The sequence below is a fragment of the Cetorhinus maximus genome, chromosome 3 (genome assembly GCF_964194155.1).
Source record: "Cetorhinus maximus chromosome 3, sCetMax3.hap1.1, whole genome shotgun sequence".
Taxonomy (NCBI): domain Eukaryota; kingdom Metazoa; phylum Chordata; class Chondrichthyes; order Lamniformes; family Cetorhinidae; genus Cetorhinus; species Cetorhinus maximus.
This window is the reverse complement of record NC_135881.1, coordinates 20,369,835-20,382,028: the sequence shown is the minus strand read 5'-3', so window position 1 is coordinate 20,382,028 and position 12,194 is coordinate 20,369,835. Positions and strand designations below refer to the sequence as shown.

General features: G+C 47.5%; 1 protein-coding gene across 12 annotated transcripts in view; it reads left to right on the top strand.

Annotated features, from left to right (window-relative positions):
* Positions 1 to 4,213: 4,213 nt before the first annotated feature.
* kmt2ca (lysine (K)-specific methyltransferase 2Ca) overlaps positions 4,214 to 12,194 on the top strand; it is a 455,613-nt gene continuing 447,632 nt past the window's right edge. For all 12 annotated transcript variants that reach the window (XR_013575392.1, XR_013575394.1, XM_078537008.1 and 9 more), the window contains exon 1: positions 4,214 to 4,610. The gene's annotated coding sequence lies outside the window, so the exon portion shown is untranslated. The remainder of the gene's footprint in view (positions 4,611 to 12,194) is intronic.

Genomic DNA, 12,194 nt, shown 5'->3' with positions numbered 1-12,194 from the left:
GCCAGGCTTGGGCTGACAACCAAACAACATTCGCGCCACAAAAGTGTCAGGCAATGACTATCTCCAACAAGGGAGAATCTAACCATCACCCCTTGACGTTCAATGGCATTATCATCACTGAATCCCCCACTATCAACATCCTGGGGGTTACCATTGACCAGAAACTGAACTGGACTAGCCATATAAATACTGTGGCTACAAAAGCAAGTCAGAGGCTAGGGATCCTGTGATGAGTAACTCACCTCCTGACTCCACAAAGCATGCAAGGCACAAGTCAGGTGTGTGATGGAATACTCCCGACTTGCTTGGATGAGTGCAGCTCCCACAACACTCAAGAAGCTTGACACTGTCCAGGACAAAGCTGCCCACTTGATTGGCACCACATCCACAAATATTCGCTCCCTCCACCACCGATGCACAGTAGCAGCAGTGTGTACCATCTACAAGATACAGGAATTCACCAAGGCTCCTTAGACAGCACCTTCCAAACCCACAACCACTGCCACCTCGAAGGACAAGGGCAGCAGATGGATGGTGACACCACCACCTGGAAGTTCCTTTCCAAGTGTCGGTGCAGACTCGATGGGCCGAAGGGCCTCTTCTGCACTGTGTGATTCTGTGATTCTGTGAAGTCACTCACCATCCTGACTTGGAAATATACTGTTGTTCCTTCACTGTCGCTGGGTCAAAATCTTGGAACTCCCTCCCTAACAGCACTGTGGGTGTACCTACACCACATGGACTGCAGCGGTTCAAGAAGGCAACTCACCACCACCTTCTCAAGGGCAACTAGGGATGGGCAATAAATGCTGGCCCAGCCAGCGAAGTCCATATCCTGTGAATGAACAAAAAAAAAAATTCCCACTAAACTGCTGTCTCCCATGTTAGTTGGTATTGTAATTGGTTCCCTCTGTTTAGGATCTGTCACCTCCTCTTTCAAAACTGTCGCCACAACCCTTCCTCAAAAAAATCCCCTCTCGGTTCCTTTATCCCTGAAAATGTTCATACCATCAACAACCCTCCTTTCTCTCGAAAGTCCTTGGACGTGTTTTTAGCTCACAACTCCATGCCTGCCTTTTCCATAAATCCACGTTTAATTCGGGTTTCAGTTGTGGCTACAGCACTGAACCGGCCCTAACCAACATATAAGTGGCATCCTCAGTGACTGTAACCTTGGAGCATTGTGCCTGGTTTACCTACCTGGGGTTTTTGACATAGTTGACCACACCATTCTTTTCTAATGCATCTCCTTTGTTGTCTAGCTGAGAAGGACTGTCTTACTTAGTTTCACTCTTACTCATTCAATTGTAACCAGAGCATCATCAGCAATTCTTCCTAATTCTAAATATTAAAATTGCTGCACCTTTTCCATCACTGACTTTACGCCAACTAAAGTATAGTATCTTGGGTAAGTTCTATTTACTTTTTTGAAGATTGGAATTATATTTGCTGTCCACCAATCATGTTGCATCTTTCCATTGAATTGTTTATGTTGATACCAGTGCCTCTGCCATCTCCACTTTAGTTTCTTTGGGTAGTGATGGGTGCAATCCATCTGGACCTGGGATTTTGCCCTTCTTAAGCAAAAGAATTACTTGCAAGGGTTTATTTTCCTGCTTCCATACTATTTCCTCTGGAATCACACAAGAAACTATCCTTGGCTCCGGCCTATTTCTCCTCTACATGCTGCCCCTAGGTGACATCATCTGAAAACATCATCAGTTTCCACATGCACGCTGAAACATTCAGCTCGATCTCATGGCCACCTTTCTCGATGCCTCCACAGCTTCTGATTTGTCATGCTGCTTATACTGTATCCAGTGTTGAATGAGTAGAAACTTCCTCCATCTAACTTTTGGGAAGACCAAAGCCATTATCTTTGGTCCTTGCCACAAATCTCGTTCCCTGGCTACTGGCTCCATCTATAAATGCTGGTCTTGCCAGCAATGCCCATTACCTATGAATGAATTAAAAAAATTAAATCTTATATTTTAACATTTTGTGACCTCTCCCTGGCCATTGTCTGAGGTTGAACAAGAGCGTTTGTAACCTTGGCATTCTATTTGACTCTGAAGTGAGCTATCGTTCCCATATTGTTCCATCGGTGAAACCACATACTCCCACTTCTGTAACATCACCCACCTATGTCCCTGCCTCAGCTTATCTGCAGAGGAAACCCTCATTTGTGCCTTTGTAAGCTCTAGACTTGACTATTCCAATGCTCTCCTTGCCAGCCTCCCACTTTGCGCTCTCCGTAAACTTGAGGTCACCCAAAATTCTGCTGTCCTTATCCTAACTCGCACCAACTCTGTTCACCCATCACTCCTGTGTTCATTGACCTACATTGGCTCCTAGTCTGGCAACATCTCAATTTTAAAATTCTCATCCTTGTTTTCATGGTGGATGAAAACTGAGGTAAAGTAAACATTCTGTATCCCTGATATTTCAATATTATGTCCTGAGTTTATCTTATTCATTCCTTAATGTTCCCATCTCTACCATACTTCTTTTTTTTTACCTTTAGTGCCGATAGAACGCTTTAGTATTTATTTTCATATTAGATATTATATTTCTGGTTTGCTTTTTGTCTTCCTAATTGTCCTTTTTAAACTCTTTCCTAAGATCATCAAGGCCGTTCTCTCCTTCATTGAATAGTGAAACCCAAAATTTAAAAAAATGTCTTCTTTTAAAAAGGTTGTGTCTTGTGACTTAACTGATTCTTTCTACCTCACACGCCACCATAGCAACCTTTCTGTGCTTGCAATGCTTCTCCAAGTCAATTTGTTCAATATTGGAAGGGTGGGGGGGTGGGGGGTAGAGTAAATGTTCTTTGATTTTAATGTACATGATTTAATGTACACTTGCAAACAACACTCAATCATTTTACTATGGCGTTTTGTGCTCTCTTGAAAAATGTGTGTGCAATCCACCAGAAAATTTCACATAGGTGGTTTAACACAGAGCCAGAGAGAGAGAGAGAGAGAGAGCAAAGGCTCCAGATCCACTGGGTTTGTAAATCCAGGTCAGACTTTGCCATGAACCTATTGGCTAATGGTTGGTTAGAAAGTCTCCTCACTGGAGTTGCTGGCTGGTATCACTCCACGGGGGTCATCATAGTTGTTCTTGCAGAGAAATTATTGCCAAGCAAATGGGTCGAGTCCACACACATACACACACACCTCACAACCACCCTTTGAATTGAAGACAGTTGTTTTATTTCTTGGCCCGGGTGCGGGAGAGGAAGGTTCCCCTCTTTGTTTCCTCTGGGTGTTATTAGAGAGAGGGAGAGGGAGAGACAAACTCTTTGGGCTGAAGGTACTAATTGCTGCAGGACTGTGACTGACAGAAGGTGCAGGAGGAGGAGGAGGAGGAGGAGGAAGGGGAAGAGGGGGAGTTGTTCTCTGGCTCTTTCCAAGATGGCCACCAATGATGGAGTAATGTAATAACTTTACATCGCGTTTGTTTGTTTTTTTTTAAGTTTTTTAAAAAAAAAGAGCTCCTTCGACTCCTGGAAGAGGACTTCGAGCGGGGGATATAATACAAAGCCACCTTCGCATCCCCTCTTTATTTTTTTGGAAGAAGACGGAAGAAAGCTGTATATAATATGCCTGTATATTTCTCACAAACACCTTTAGGTTAAGACTTCAATCGTGCGTTGGATTTTTTTTCTCCCCCCCCCACCTCTCTCTCTCTCTCTCTCTGGCTCTCTCCCTCCCCTCATGACTTGTGTGTGTGTGTTGAGGATTTGGGAGGAGGATTCGCAGACACAACCACTTCAAAGAAAACCTCTTGATTTATATTAGATAGGTAGATATTCTCTTACCTCCCCTGCTGCTTTTTTCTCTTCCTGTTTCTTTTTTTTTTCTCCTTCCCCCCTCTCTTCGTTTCCTCTTTTTTTTTCCCCCCCCCCATCCAAATTTCTTTCTTGTCTCTGTCGCAAAGTTTTTTTTAAAAAATCTGGGGGAAACTAACGTCGAAAGGAGAAGAAACCTGGAAGTCTTGTTTTTCTTCCTCCACCCAGTAAGTGGAGGGTTTCTTAAAGGGGAGGAGGAGGGGGGGGGAAAAAAAAATAAAAGTGTCTTTTGAGAGCGACGAGAGGAGAGGAAACAACAACAAAAGGCTCGACGCTTGAGGCGGCTTTTCTTTTTTCCATATATTATATATATATATTTTTTTTGGGACGTGGCAAGAGAAGCAGAGAGAAGGTTTTTTTTTGGAAGGGGGGGGGAGTAAACATTTGAGGGCAGAGAAAAGAAATAAGGAAAAGGAGAGAGAGAGAGAGAGGCAAAAAAAAACAATCCATCGAAGACTCCGGATAAATTTCTTGTGGCAGTCGATTTCTGACGAGGATTTAAAAAAAAAACTTATTTACTGTTTTAAAATATACACCAGCAACGACGACGACGACGACTACCAAAAAAAAAATATTCGAGAGAAGAAAAAGCTTTTCGACAGGCGAAATCCCACCAAGTTCGTCAAATTATAATTTAACGAGAGAGAGAGAAAAGAGAGAGAAAAAAAAAAATCTCAACAAAAAAAAAACCAACCGTTTACCCCGATGACAGTTGAGGTCATGAACACAAAAACTCCGCTCTTCTAGGATTTAAAAGGTGAGTTTCTCTTTTTTTTTATTTCTCTCTCTCTTTCCCCCCCCCCCCCCCCGAAAGTTTTAATTTTTTTTTTGCTGTAATATAAAATGTACACGTTAAATTGACGAGGTTGGTTGCGTGGCTCCGGCTCCTTTCGGGCCATTGGGGAAAGGAGATTGGTGGTGGTGGTGGTGGTGGTTGTTTGGGGGGGGGGGGGGGGGGTCGGGCGCCATTGTGTAACTTGCTCAGTCATGGTTTGCAAAAGGAGGACGGATCACTTTATATATAAACATACGCTCTTTTTTTTTGGTTGGGGGTGGGGTGGGGGGGGGGGGTGGGAGAAAGAGAATAAATGCCAAAATTAGCTTGTAATAACTTAAATGCACTTCTGTCGTGCGAATGCATATCACTTTTTCTTGCAATTTTGTTTTTAAACACCATTTTGTTGACTGGAAGAGAGAAGTAAGGGTGGGGGGGTTGGAGTTGTTGGGAGAAAAACGCATTCATGTACACTCTCATTTTTATATATGTATAAAAAATATATATGTTTGATTATATATATATATCACATGATAGACACGTCTAAAGACAAAGCCAGGAGGCTGCACTCGAGAAGCTGTCAAACTAAATTCTTTAAAACACAACTTTTTAACCCTCAAAGCTGAGTGAGGTGTGGGGCTGTTGATCATGTTGGAGGATTTACTGGACTTGTAAGATGGGGGTCTGATAAGTGGGAAAGCCATAAAGTCCGAATGTAGTCAAGCTGCCAACTCGAGGGTGAACCACCCAGTCATGGGAGCTCCCCTGTTTGTTTTTGCGTGACAGCATTTTATTCAACTTTTTTTTTTTGCTTACATAAAATGTTAGACACAATTAGTTAATTTATGAACAAAATAAGTTTCGTACTGAAATGCACATGCTCCAAGTTAAGTGAGTTTTTAAAAAGCCATGTGTTTATTTTACGAATTTGCTTTGACATATAAGAGCTTGAGAAAGTCTGACGTTTTTGTTTTGTCCTTTTGTATTGAGTGGCATCAGCCAATTTCCACCAGGTAACTTGCAATTCCAACTTCTCCATACACTTGAGTTTAACAGTCTTTCAGTAAACAGTCATAATGTTAAATTGACAAGACTTTATTATGCCAGTCTATCTTCATTTGGGAAATTACCTTGATTTTTATTTTGACCAGTCTGTTTTAAAACACTTCCAATGGCCTGGATATATCCCTGATTAAATATTATTTATGGAGCTCTCTTGCTTTTTTAAATCACCAATGCTTCGAAAATGAGGAAAAAATAGATTGATTTGGCAAAGATTACATGCCACCTTTGAATTGTCCTACCTTTGTATGCCATTTTACTATGTTTAGCTTTTTTTAAATTACATAAGGCCCTCTTGACCAGACACACTATTGCAACTACCCAATCCATCGGATATAGAATAATCCAGTTATTGTCTTGTAATATGTTAGAATGCAGGTAGATTTGCAGCTTAAGGTTGAATTAATGTAATTTAAAGGCCTTTTACGTATAATCTGTTTAGATACATATGAAAATTTAAAAAAACATTTTTATATATCTAAAAATTGGTCAGTTTGATATGCCAATATTGACAACATGGTAGATTAGCCAAACAAGAACACAAAAGGTTTCACTCTCCTAATAATTGCAACTCAACATCATCAGTGTGGTATATTGTAGTTTTTATGGTTTCATGATGATCATAGAACAAGAATAGTGCCATGGAGAAAAGATTGTTGTAGAAGAAGGATGTGAGTGCTGTCCAAGCAATGTTGTCTGATTAGTAGAAATAGACTTTTCCTCTAATTTCTTTTTTATTCATTCATGGGACGTGGACTAGGCCAGCATTTGTAGCCCTAGTTGCCCTTCAGAAGCTGGTGGTGAGCTAGCTGCCTTCTTGAACCACTGCAGTCCATGTGGTGTAGGTACACCCATAGTGCTGTTAGGGAGGGAGTTCCAGGATTTTGACCCAGCGACAGTGAAGGAACAGTGATATATTTCCAAGTCAGGATGGTGAGTGACTTGGAGGGGAACTTCCAGGTGGTGGAGTTACCATCTATCTGCTGCCCTTGTCGTTCTGGATGATGGTGCTCGTGGGTTTGGAACGTGCTGTCTAAGGAGCCTTGACGACTTCCTGCATCTTGTAGATGGTGTACACTGCTGCTACTGTGTGTTGGTGGTGGAAGGAGTGAATGTTTGGGATGTGGGGCCAATCAATTGGGCTGCTTTGTCCTGGATGGTGTCAAGCTTCTTGAGTGTTGTGGGAACTGCACTCAACCAGGCAAGTGGGGAGTATTCCATCACACTCCTGACTTGTGCCTTATAGATTATGGACAGGCTTTGGGGAGGCAGAAGGTGAGTTACTTGTTGCAGGATTCCTAATCTCTGACCTGCTCTTGTAGCCACAGTTTTTATATGGCTAGTTCAGTTCAGTTTCTGGTCAATGATAACCCCCAAGATGTTGATAGTGGGGGATTCATTGATGGTAATGCCACTGAATGTTAAGAGGTGATGGTTAGATTCTCTCTTGTTGGAGATGGTCATTGCCTGACACTTCTGTGGCGTGAATGTTGCTTGCCACTTGTCAGCCCAAGCTTGGATATTGTCCAGGTCTTGCTGCATTTGGACATAGACTGCTTCAGTATCTGAGGATTCGTGAATGGTGCTAAACATTGTGCAATTACCAGTGAACATCCCTACTTCTGACCTTATGATGGAAGGAAGGTCATTGATGAAACAGCTGAAGATGGTTGGGCCAAGGCCACTACCCTGAGGAACTCCTGCAGTGATGTCCTGGAGCTAAGATGACTGACCTCCAACAACCACAACCATCTTACTTTGTACTAGGTATGACCCCAACCAGCAGAGTTTTCCCCCTGATTCCCATTGACTCCAGAGTCACTAGGGCTTCTTGATGTCACACTCAGTCAAATGTGGCCTTGATGTCAAGTGCAGTCACTCTCACCTCACCTAATACCTTAACTGGTAATAAAGAAGACTAATGCTTTCAAGGTGGGGGAAAGATCTCTGGTGCAAATGCAGTGTTTTGTGATGTGTGAGATATGCTGGACTGCAGACCCCATAGACTGAGACATCTCTCACTCTACTATTAACTGGGGAGCAACCCTGGTCAATGATGAGTGTAGAAGAGGTGCCAGGAGCAGCATGAGGTGTAGCTTAAAATGACGTGTCGATCTTGTGAAGTTACAGCACAGGACTACATACATGATAAATAGCAGAAGCAGCATGCAATAGGCAAGAGCTAAATGACCCCACCAGCAACAGATCGATCAAAGCTCTGCAGTTCACATCCAGTTGTCAGTGGTGGTGGACACCTCGAACATTCCCGTCATTAGTGCTGGTGAAGTGCAAAAGACAGGGCTGAAGCGTTCGCCACCATCTTCAGCCAGTAGTGCCAAGAGTGTCATTCATCTCTGGTTCCTCCTGAGGGCCCCACCATCTCACAAGCCCGATTTCAGCCAATTTTTGATTCACTCCGTGATATCAAGAAATGGCTGAGTGCACTGGATTCAACAAAGTCTATGGACCCTGACAACATCCTGCTGAGAACCTGTGCTCCAGAATTAGCCACACCTCTAGCCAAGCTATGCCCATACTGTTAAAATAATGGCACCTACTTAACAAGGTTGAACATTGCCTAAGTATGTCCTGTCCTCGAAAAGCAGGAAAAGTCCAATCTGGTCATTTATCATCCCATCGTCAGTGAAGTGATGGGATATGCTGTTGACAGTGTGACTTAGTCACTGCTAACCTGCTCACCAATGCTCATTTTGGGTTGTGTTGAGAATACTTGGCTTCAGACCTTGTTACAGTCTTGGTCAAAACATGGATCAGGGTAGAGAATTCCAGAGGTGAGGTGAGAATGAACAAGCGTGGCATCAAGGAACCCAGCAAAATTAAAGTCAGTGGGAATCGGAGATTTGTGGCGGGCAACTGCCCACTGGCAGGATTCAAACCTAGCACAGAGGAAAGGAAGATGGATGTAGTTCTTGGATCCCAATCATCTCAGCTCTGGGACAACACTGCAGAAGTTCTTCAGGGCAGTATCCTGAGCCCAACCATCTTCAGCTGCTTTATCAGTTATCTTCCTGCCATCATCAGGCAGAAATGGGGACGTTTGGTGGTGATTGTACAGTGTTCGGTACCATTCATAACTTGTCAGATGCTGAAGCAGTCCATGGCTGCATGCATTAAGATGTGGACAACATGTAGGCTTAGGCTAATAAGTGGCAAGTAACAGTCATGCCACACAAGTGCCCAGAAATTACCATTTCCAGCAAGAGAGGGTCTCACCACCACCACCACCCCACCCCCTCACCCCCACAAACATCAGCAACGTTACCATAGCCGTACCATAGTCAAGTTCCCTACTGGCAATAAGATAAAAGCAAAATACTATGGATGCTGGAAATCTGAAATGAAAAACAAAAAATGCTGGAAAAATCCAGCAGGTCTGGCAGCATCTGTAGAGAAACTTTACTGGACCATACCATATAAATACTGTGGATGCAAAACCAGGTCAGAGGTTGGGAATTCTGTGGTGAGTGATTCCTCATCAGACTGCTCAAAACCTTTCCATCGTCAACAACACACAGGTCAGGAGTGTGTTGGAATACTGCCCATGCGCCTGGATAAGTACAGCTCCAACAACATTCAAGAAGCTCGACACTATTGAGGATAAAGCATCCTGCTTGACTGGCACCCCATCAATAGCCGAAAAACATTCAGCCCCAACACCATGGATGCACAGCAGCGATGTGTGTCAGGTTCAAGATGCACTGTAGCAACTCATCAAGGCTAATTCTACAGTAACTTTCTAACCTGTACCTTCTGCCAGCTAGGAGGGCAAGGGCCGAAGGTGCATGGGAACACCACCAAGTGTGAGATCCCCTCAAAGTCGCATCCCATTTTATCACTTGGAAATATATTGCTCTTGCTTCATTGGTGGATTAAAATACTGGAATTGTCGACATGTTGGGACTGAGAGTACGTTTTACCACACAGACTAGCAATTCAAGAAGGAGGCTCTCATCACCACCTGCTCATGGGCAATAAATGCTAGCCTTGCTGGTGATGCCCACATCCCAGGAACAAAGTTTAAAAAGTATCACTGTTTTCTTCTTCTTCTTCTTGATGATTTGGAATTCAAAGCGGTTGTGAGATCATGTTCTCTGCCAGCCTCTCTCTCCCCCTTTCCCTGCCTGCCTCTCTCTCCACCTCTCCCTGTCTCTCTCTCTCTCTCCCTGCCCCTGTCTCTCTCTCTCTCCCTGCCCCCCTCTCTCTCTCTCTCCCTGCCCCCCTCTCTCTCTCTCTCCTGCCCCCCTCTCTCTCTCTCTTTCCTGCCCCCCCCTCTCTCCCTGCCCCCCTCTCTCTCTCTCTCCCTGCCCCCTCTCTCTCTCTCTCCCTGCCCCCCTCTCTCTCTCTCTCCCTGCCCCCCTCTCTCTCTCTCTCCCTGCCCCCCTCTCTCTCTCTCTCTCCCTGCCCCCCTCTCTCTCTCTCTCCCTGCCCCCCTCTCTCTCTCTCTCCCTGCCCCCTCTCTCTCTCTCTCCCTGCCCCCCTCTCTCTCTCTCTCCCTGCCCCCCTCTCTCTCTCTCTCCCTGCCCCCCTCTCTCTCTCTCCCTGCCCCCCTCTCTCTCTCTCTCCCTGCCCCCCTCTCTCTCTCTCTCTCCCTGCCCCTCTCTCTCTCTCTCTCTCCCTGCCCCTCTCTCTCTCTCTCTCTCCCTGCCTCTCTCTCTCTCTCTCTCCCTGCCCCTCTCTCTCTCTCTCTCCCTGCCCCTCTCTCTCTCTCTCTCCCTGCCCCTCTCTCTCTCTCTCTCTCCCTGCCCCTCTCTCTCTCTCTCTCTCCCTGCCCCTCTCTCTCTCTCTCCCTGCCTCTCTCTCTCTCCCTGCCCCTCTCTCTCTCTCTTCCTGCCCTCTCTCTCTCTCTTCCTGCCCCTCTCTCTCTCTCTCCCTGCCCCTCTCTCTCTCTCTCCCTGCCCCTCGCTCTCTCTCTCCCTGCCCCTCTCTCTCTCTCTCTCTCCCTGCCCCTCTCTCTCTCTCTCTCTCCCTGCCCCTCTCTCTCTCTCTCTCTCCCTGCCCCTCTCTCTCTCTCTCTCTCCCTGCCCCTCTCTCTCTCTCTCTCTCCCTGCCCCTCTCTCTCTCTCTCTCTCCCTGCCCCTCTCTCTCTCTCTCTCTCCCTGCCCCTCTCTCTCTCTCTCTCCCTGCCCCTCTCTCTCTCTCTCTCTCCCTGCCCCCCTCTCTCTCTCTCTCGCTGCCCTCTCTCTCTCTCTCTCTCTCCCTGCCCCTCTCTCTCTCTCTCCTCCCTGCCCCTCTCTCTCTCTCTCTCCCTGCCCCTCTCTCTCTCTCTCTCTCCCTGCCCCTCTCTCTCTCTCTCTCCCTGCCCCTCTCTCTCTCTCTCTCCCTGCCCCTCTCTCTCTCTCTCTCCCTGCCCCTCTCTCTCTCTCTCTCTCTCCCTGCCCCTCTCTCTCTCTCCCTGCCCCTCTCTCTCTCTCTCTCCCTGCCCCTCTCTCTCTCTCTCCCTGCCCCTCTCTCTCTCTCTCTCCCTGCCCCTCTCTCTCTCTCTCTCCCTGCCCCTCTCTCTCTCTCTCTCCCTGCCCCTCTCTCTCTCTCTCCCTGCCCCTCTCTCTCTCTCCCTGCCCCTCTCTCTCTCTCTCCCTGCCCCTCTCTCTCTCTCTCCCTGCCCCTCTCTCTCTCTCTCCCTGCCCCTCTCTCTCTCTCTCCCTGCCCCTCTCTCTCCCTGCCCCTCTCTCTCCCTGCCCTCTCTCTCCCTGCCCCTCTCTCTCCCTGCCCCTCTCTCTCCTCCCTGCCCCTCTCTCTCCCTGCCCCTCTCTCTCCCTGCCCCTCTCTCTCCCTGCCCCTCTCTCTCCCTGCCCCTCTCTCTCCCTGCCCCTCTCTCTCCCTGCCCCTCTCTCTCCCTGCCCCTCTCTCTCCCTGCCCTCTCTCCCTGCCCCTCTCTCTCCCTGCCCCTCTCTCTCCCTGCCCCTCTCTCTCCCTGCCCCTCTCTCTCCCTGCCCCTCTCTTCCCTGCCCTCTCTCTCCCTGCCCCTCTCTCTCCCTGCCCCTCTCTCTCCCTGCCCCTCTCTCTCCCTGCCCCTCTCTCTCCCTGCCCCTCTCTCTCCTGCCCCTCTCTCTCCCTGCCCCTCTCTCTCCCTGCCCCTCTCTCTCCCTGCCCCTCTCTCTCCCTGCCCCTCTCTCTCCCTGCCCCTCTCTCTCCCTGCCCCTCTCTCTCCCTGCCCCTCTCTCTCCCTGCCCCTCTCTCTCCCTGCCCCTCTCTCTCCCTGCCCCTCTCTCTCCCTGCCCCTCTCTCTCCCTGCCCCTCTCTCTCCCTGCCCCTCTCTCTCCCTGCCCCTCTCTCTCCCTGCCCCTCTCTCTCCCTGCCCCTCTCTCTCCCTGCCCCTCTCTCTCCCTGCCCCTCTCTCTCCCTGCCCCTCTCTCTCCCTGCCCCTCTCTCTCCCTGCCCCTCTCTCTCCCTGCCCCTCTCTCTCCCTGCCCCTCTCTCTCCCTGCCCCTCTCTCTCCCTGCCCCTCTCTCTCCCTGCCCCTCTCTCTCCCTGCCCCTCTCTCTC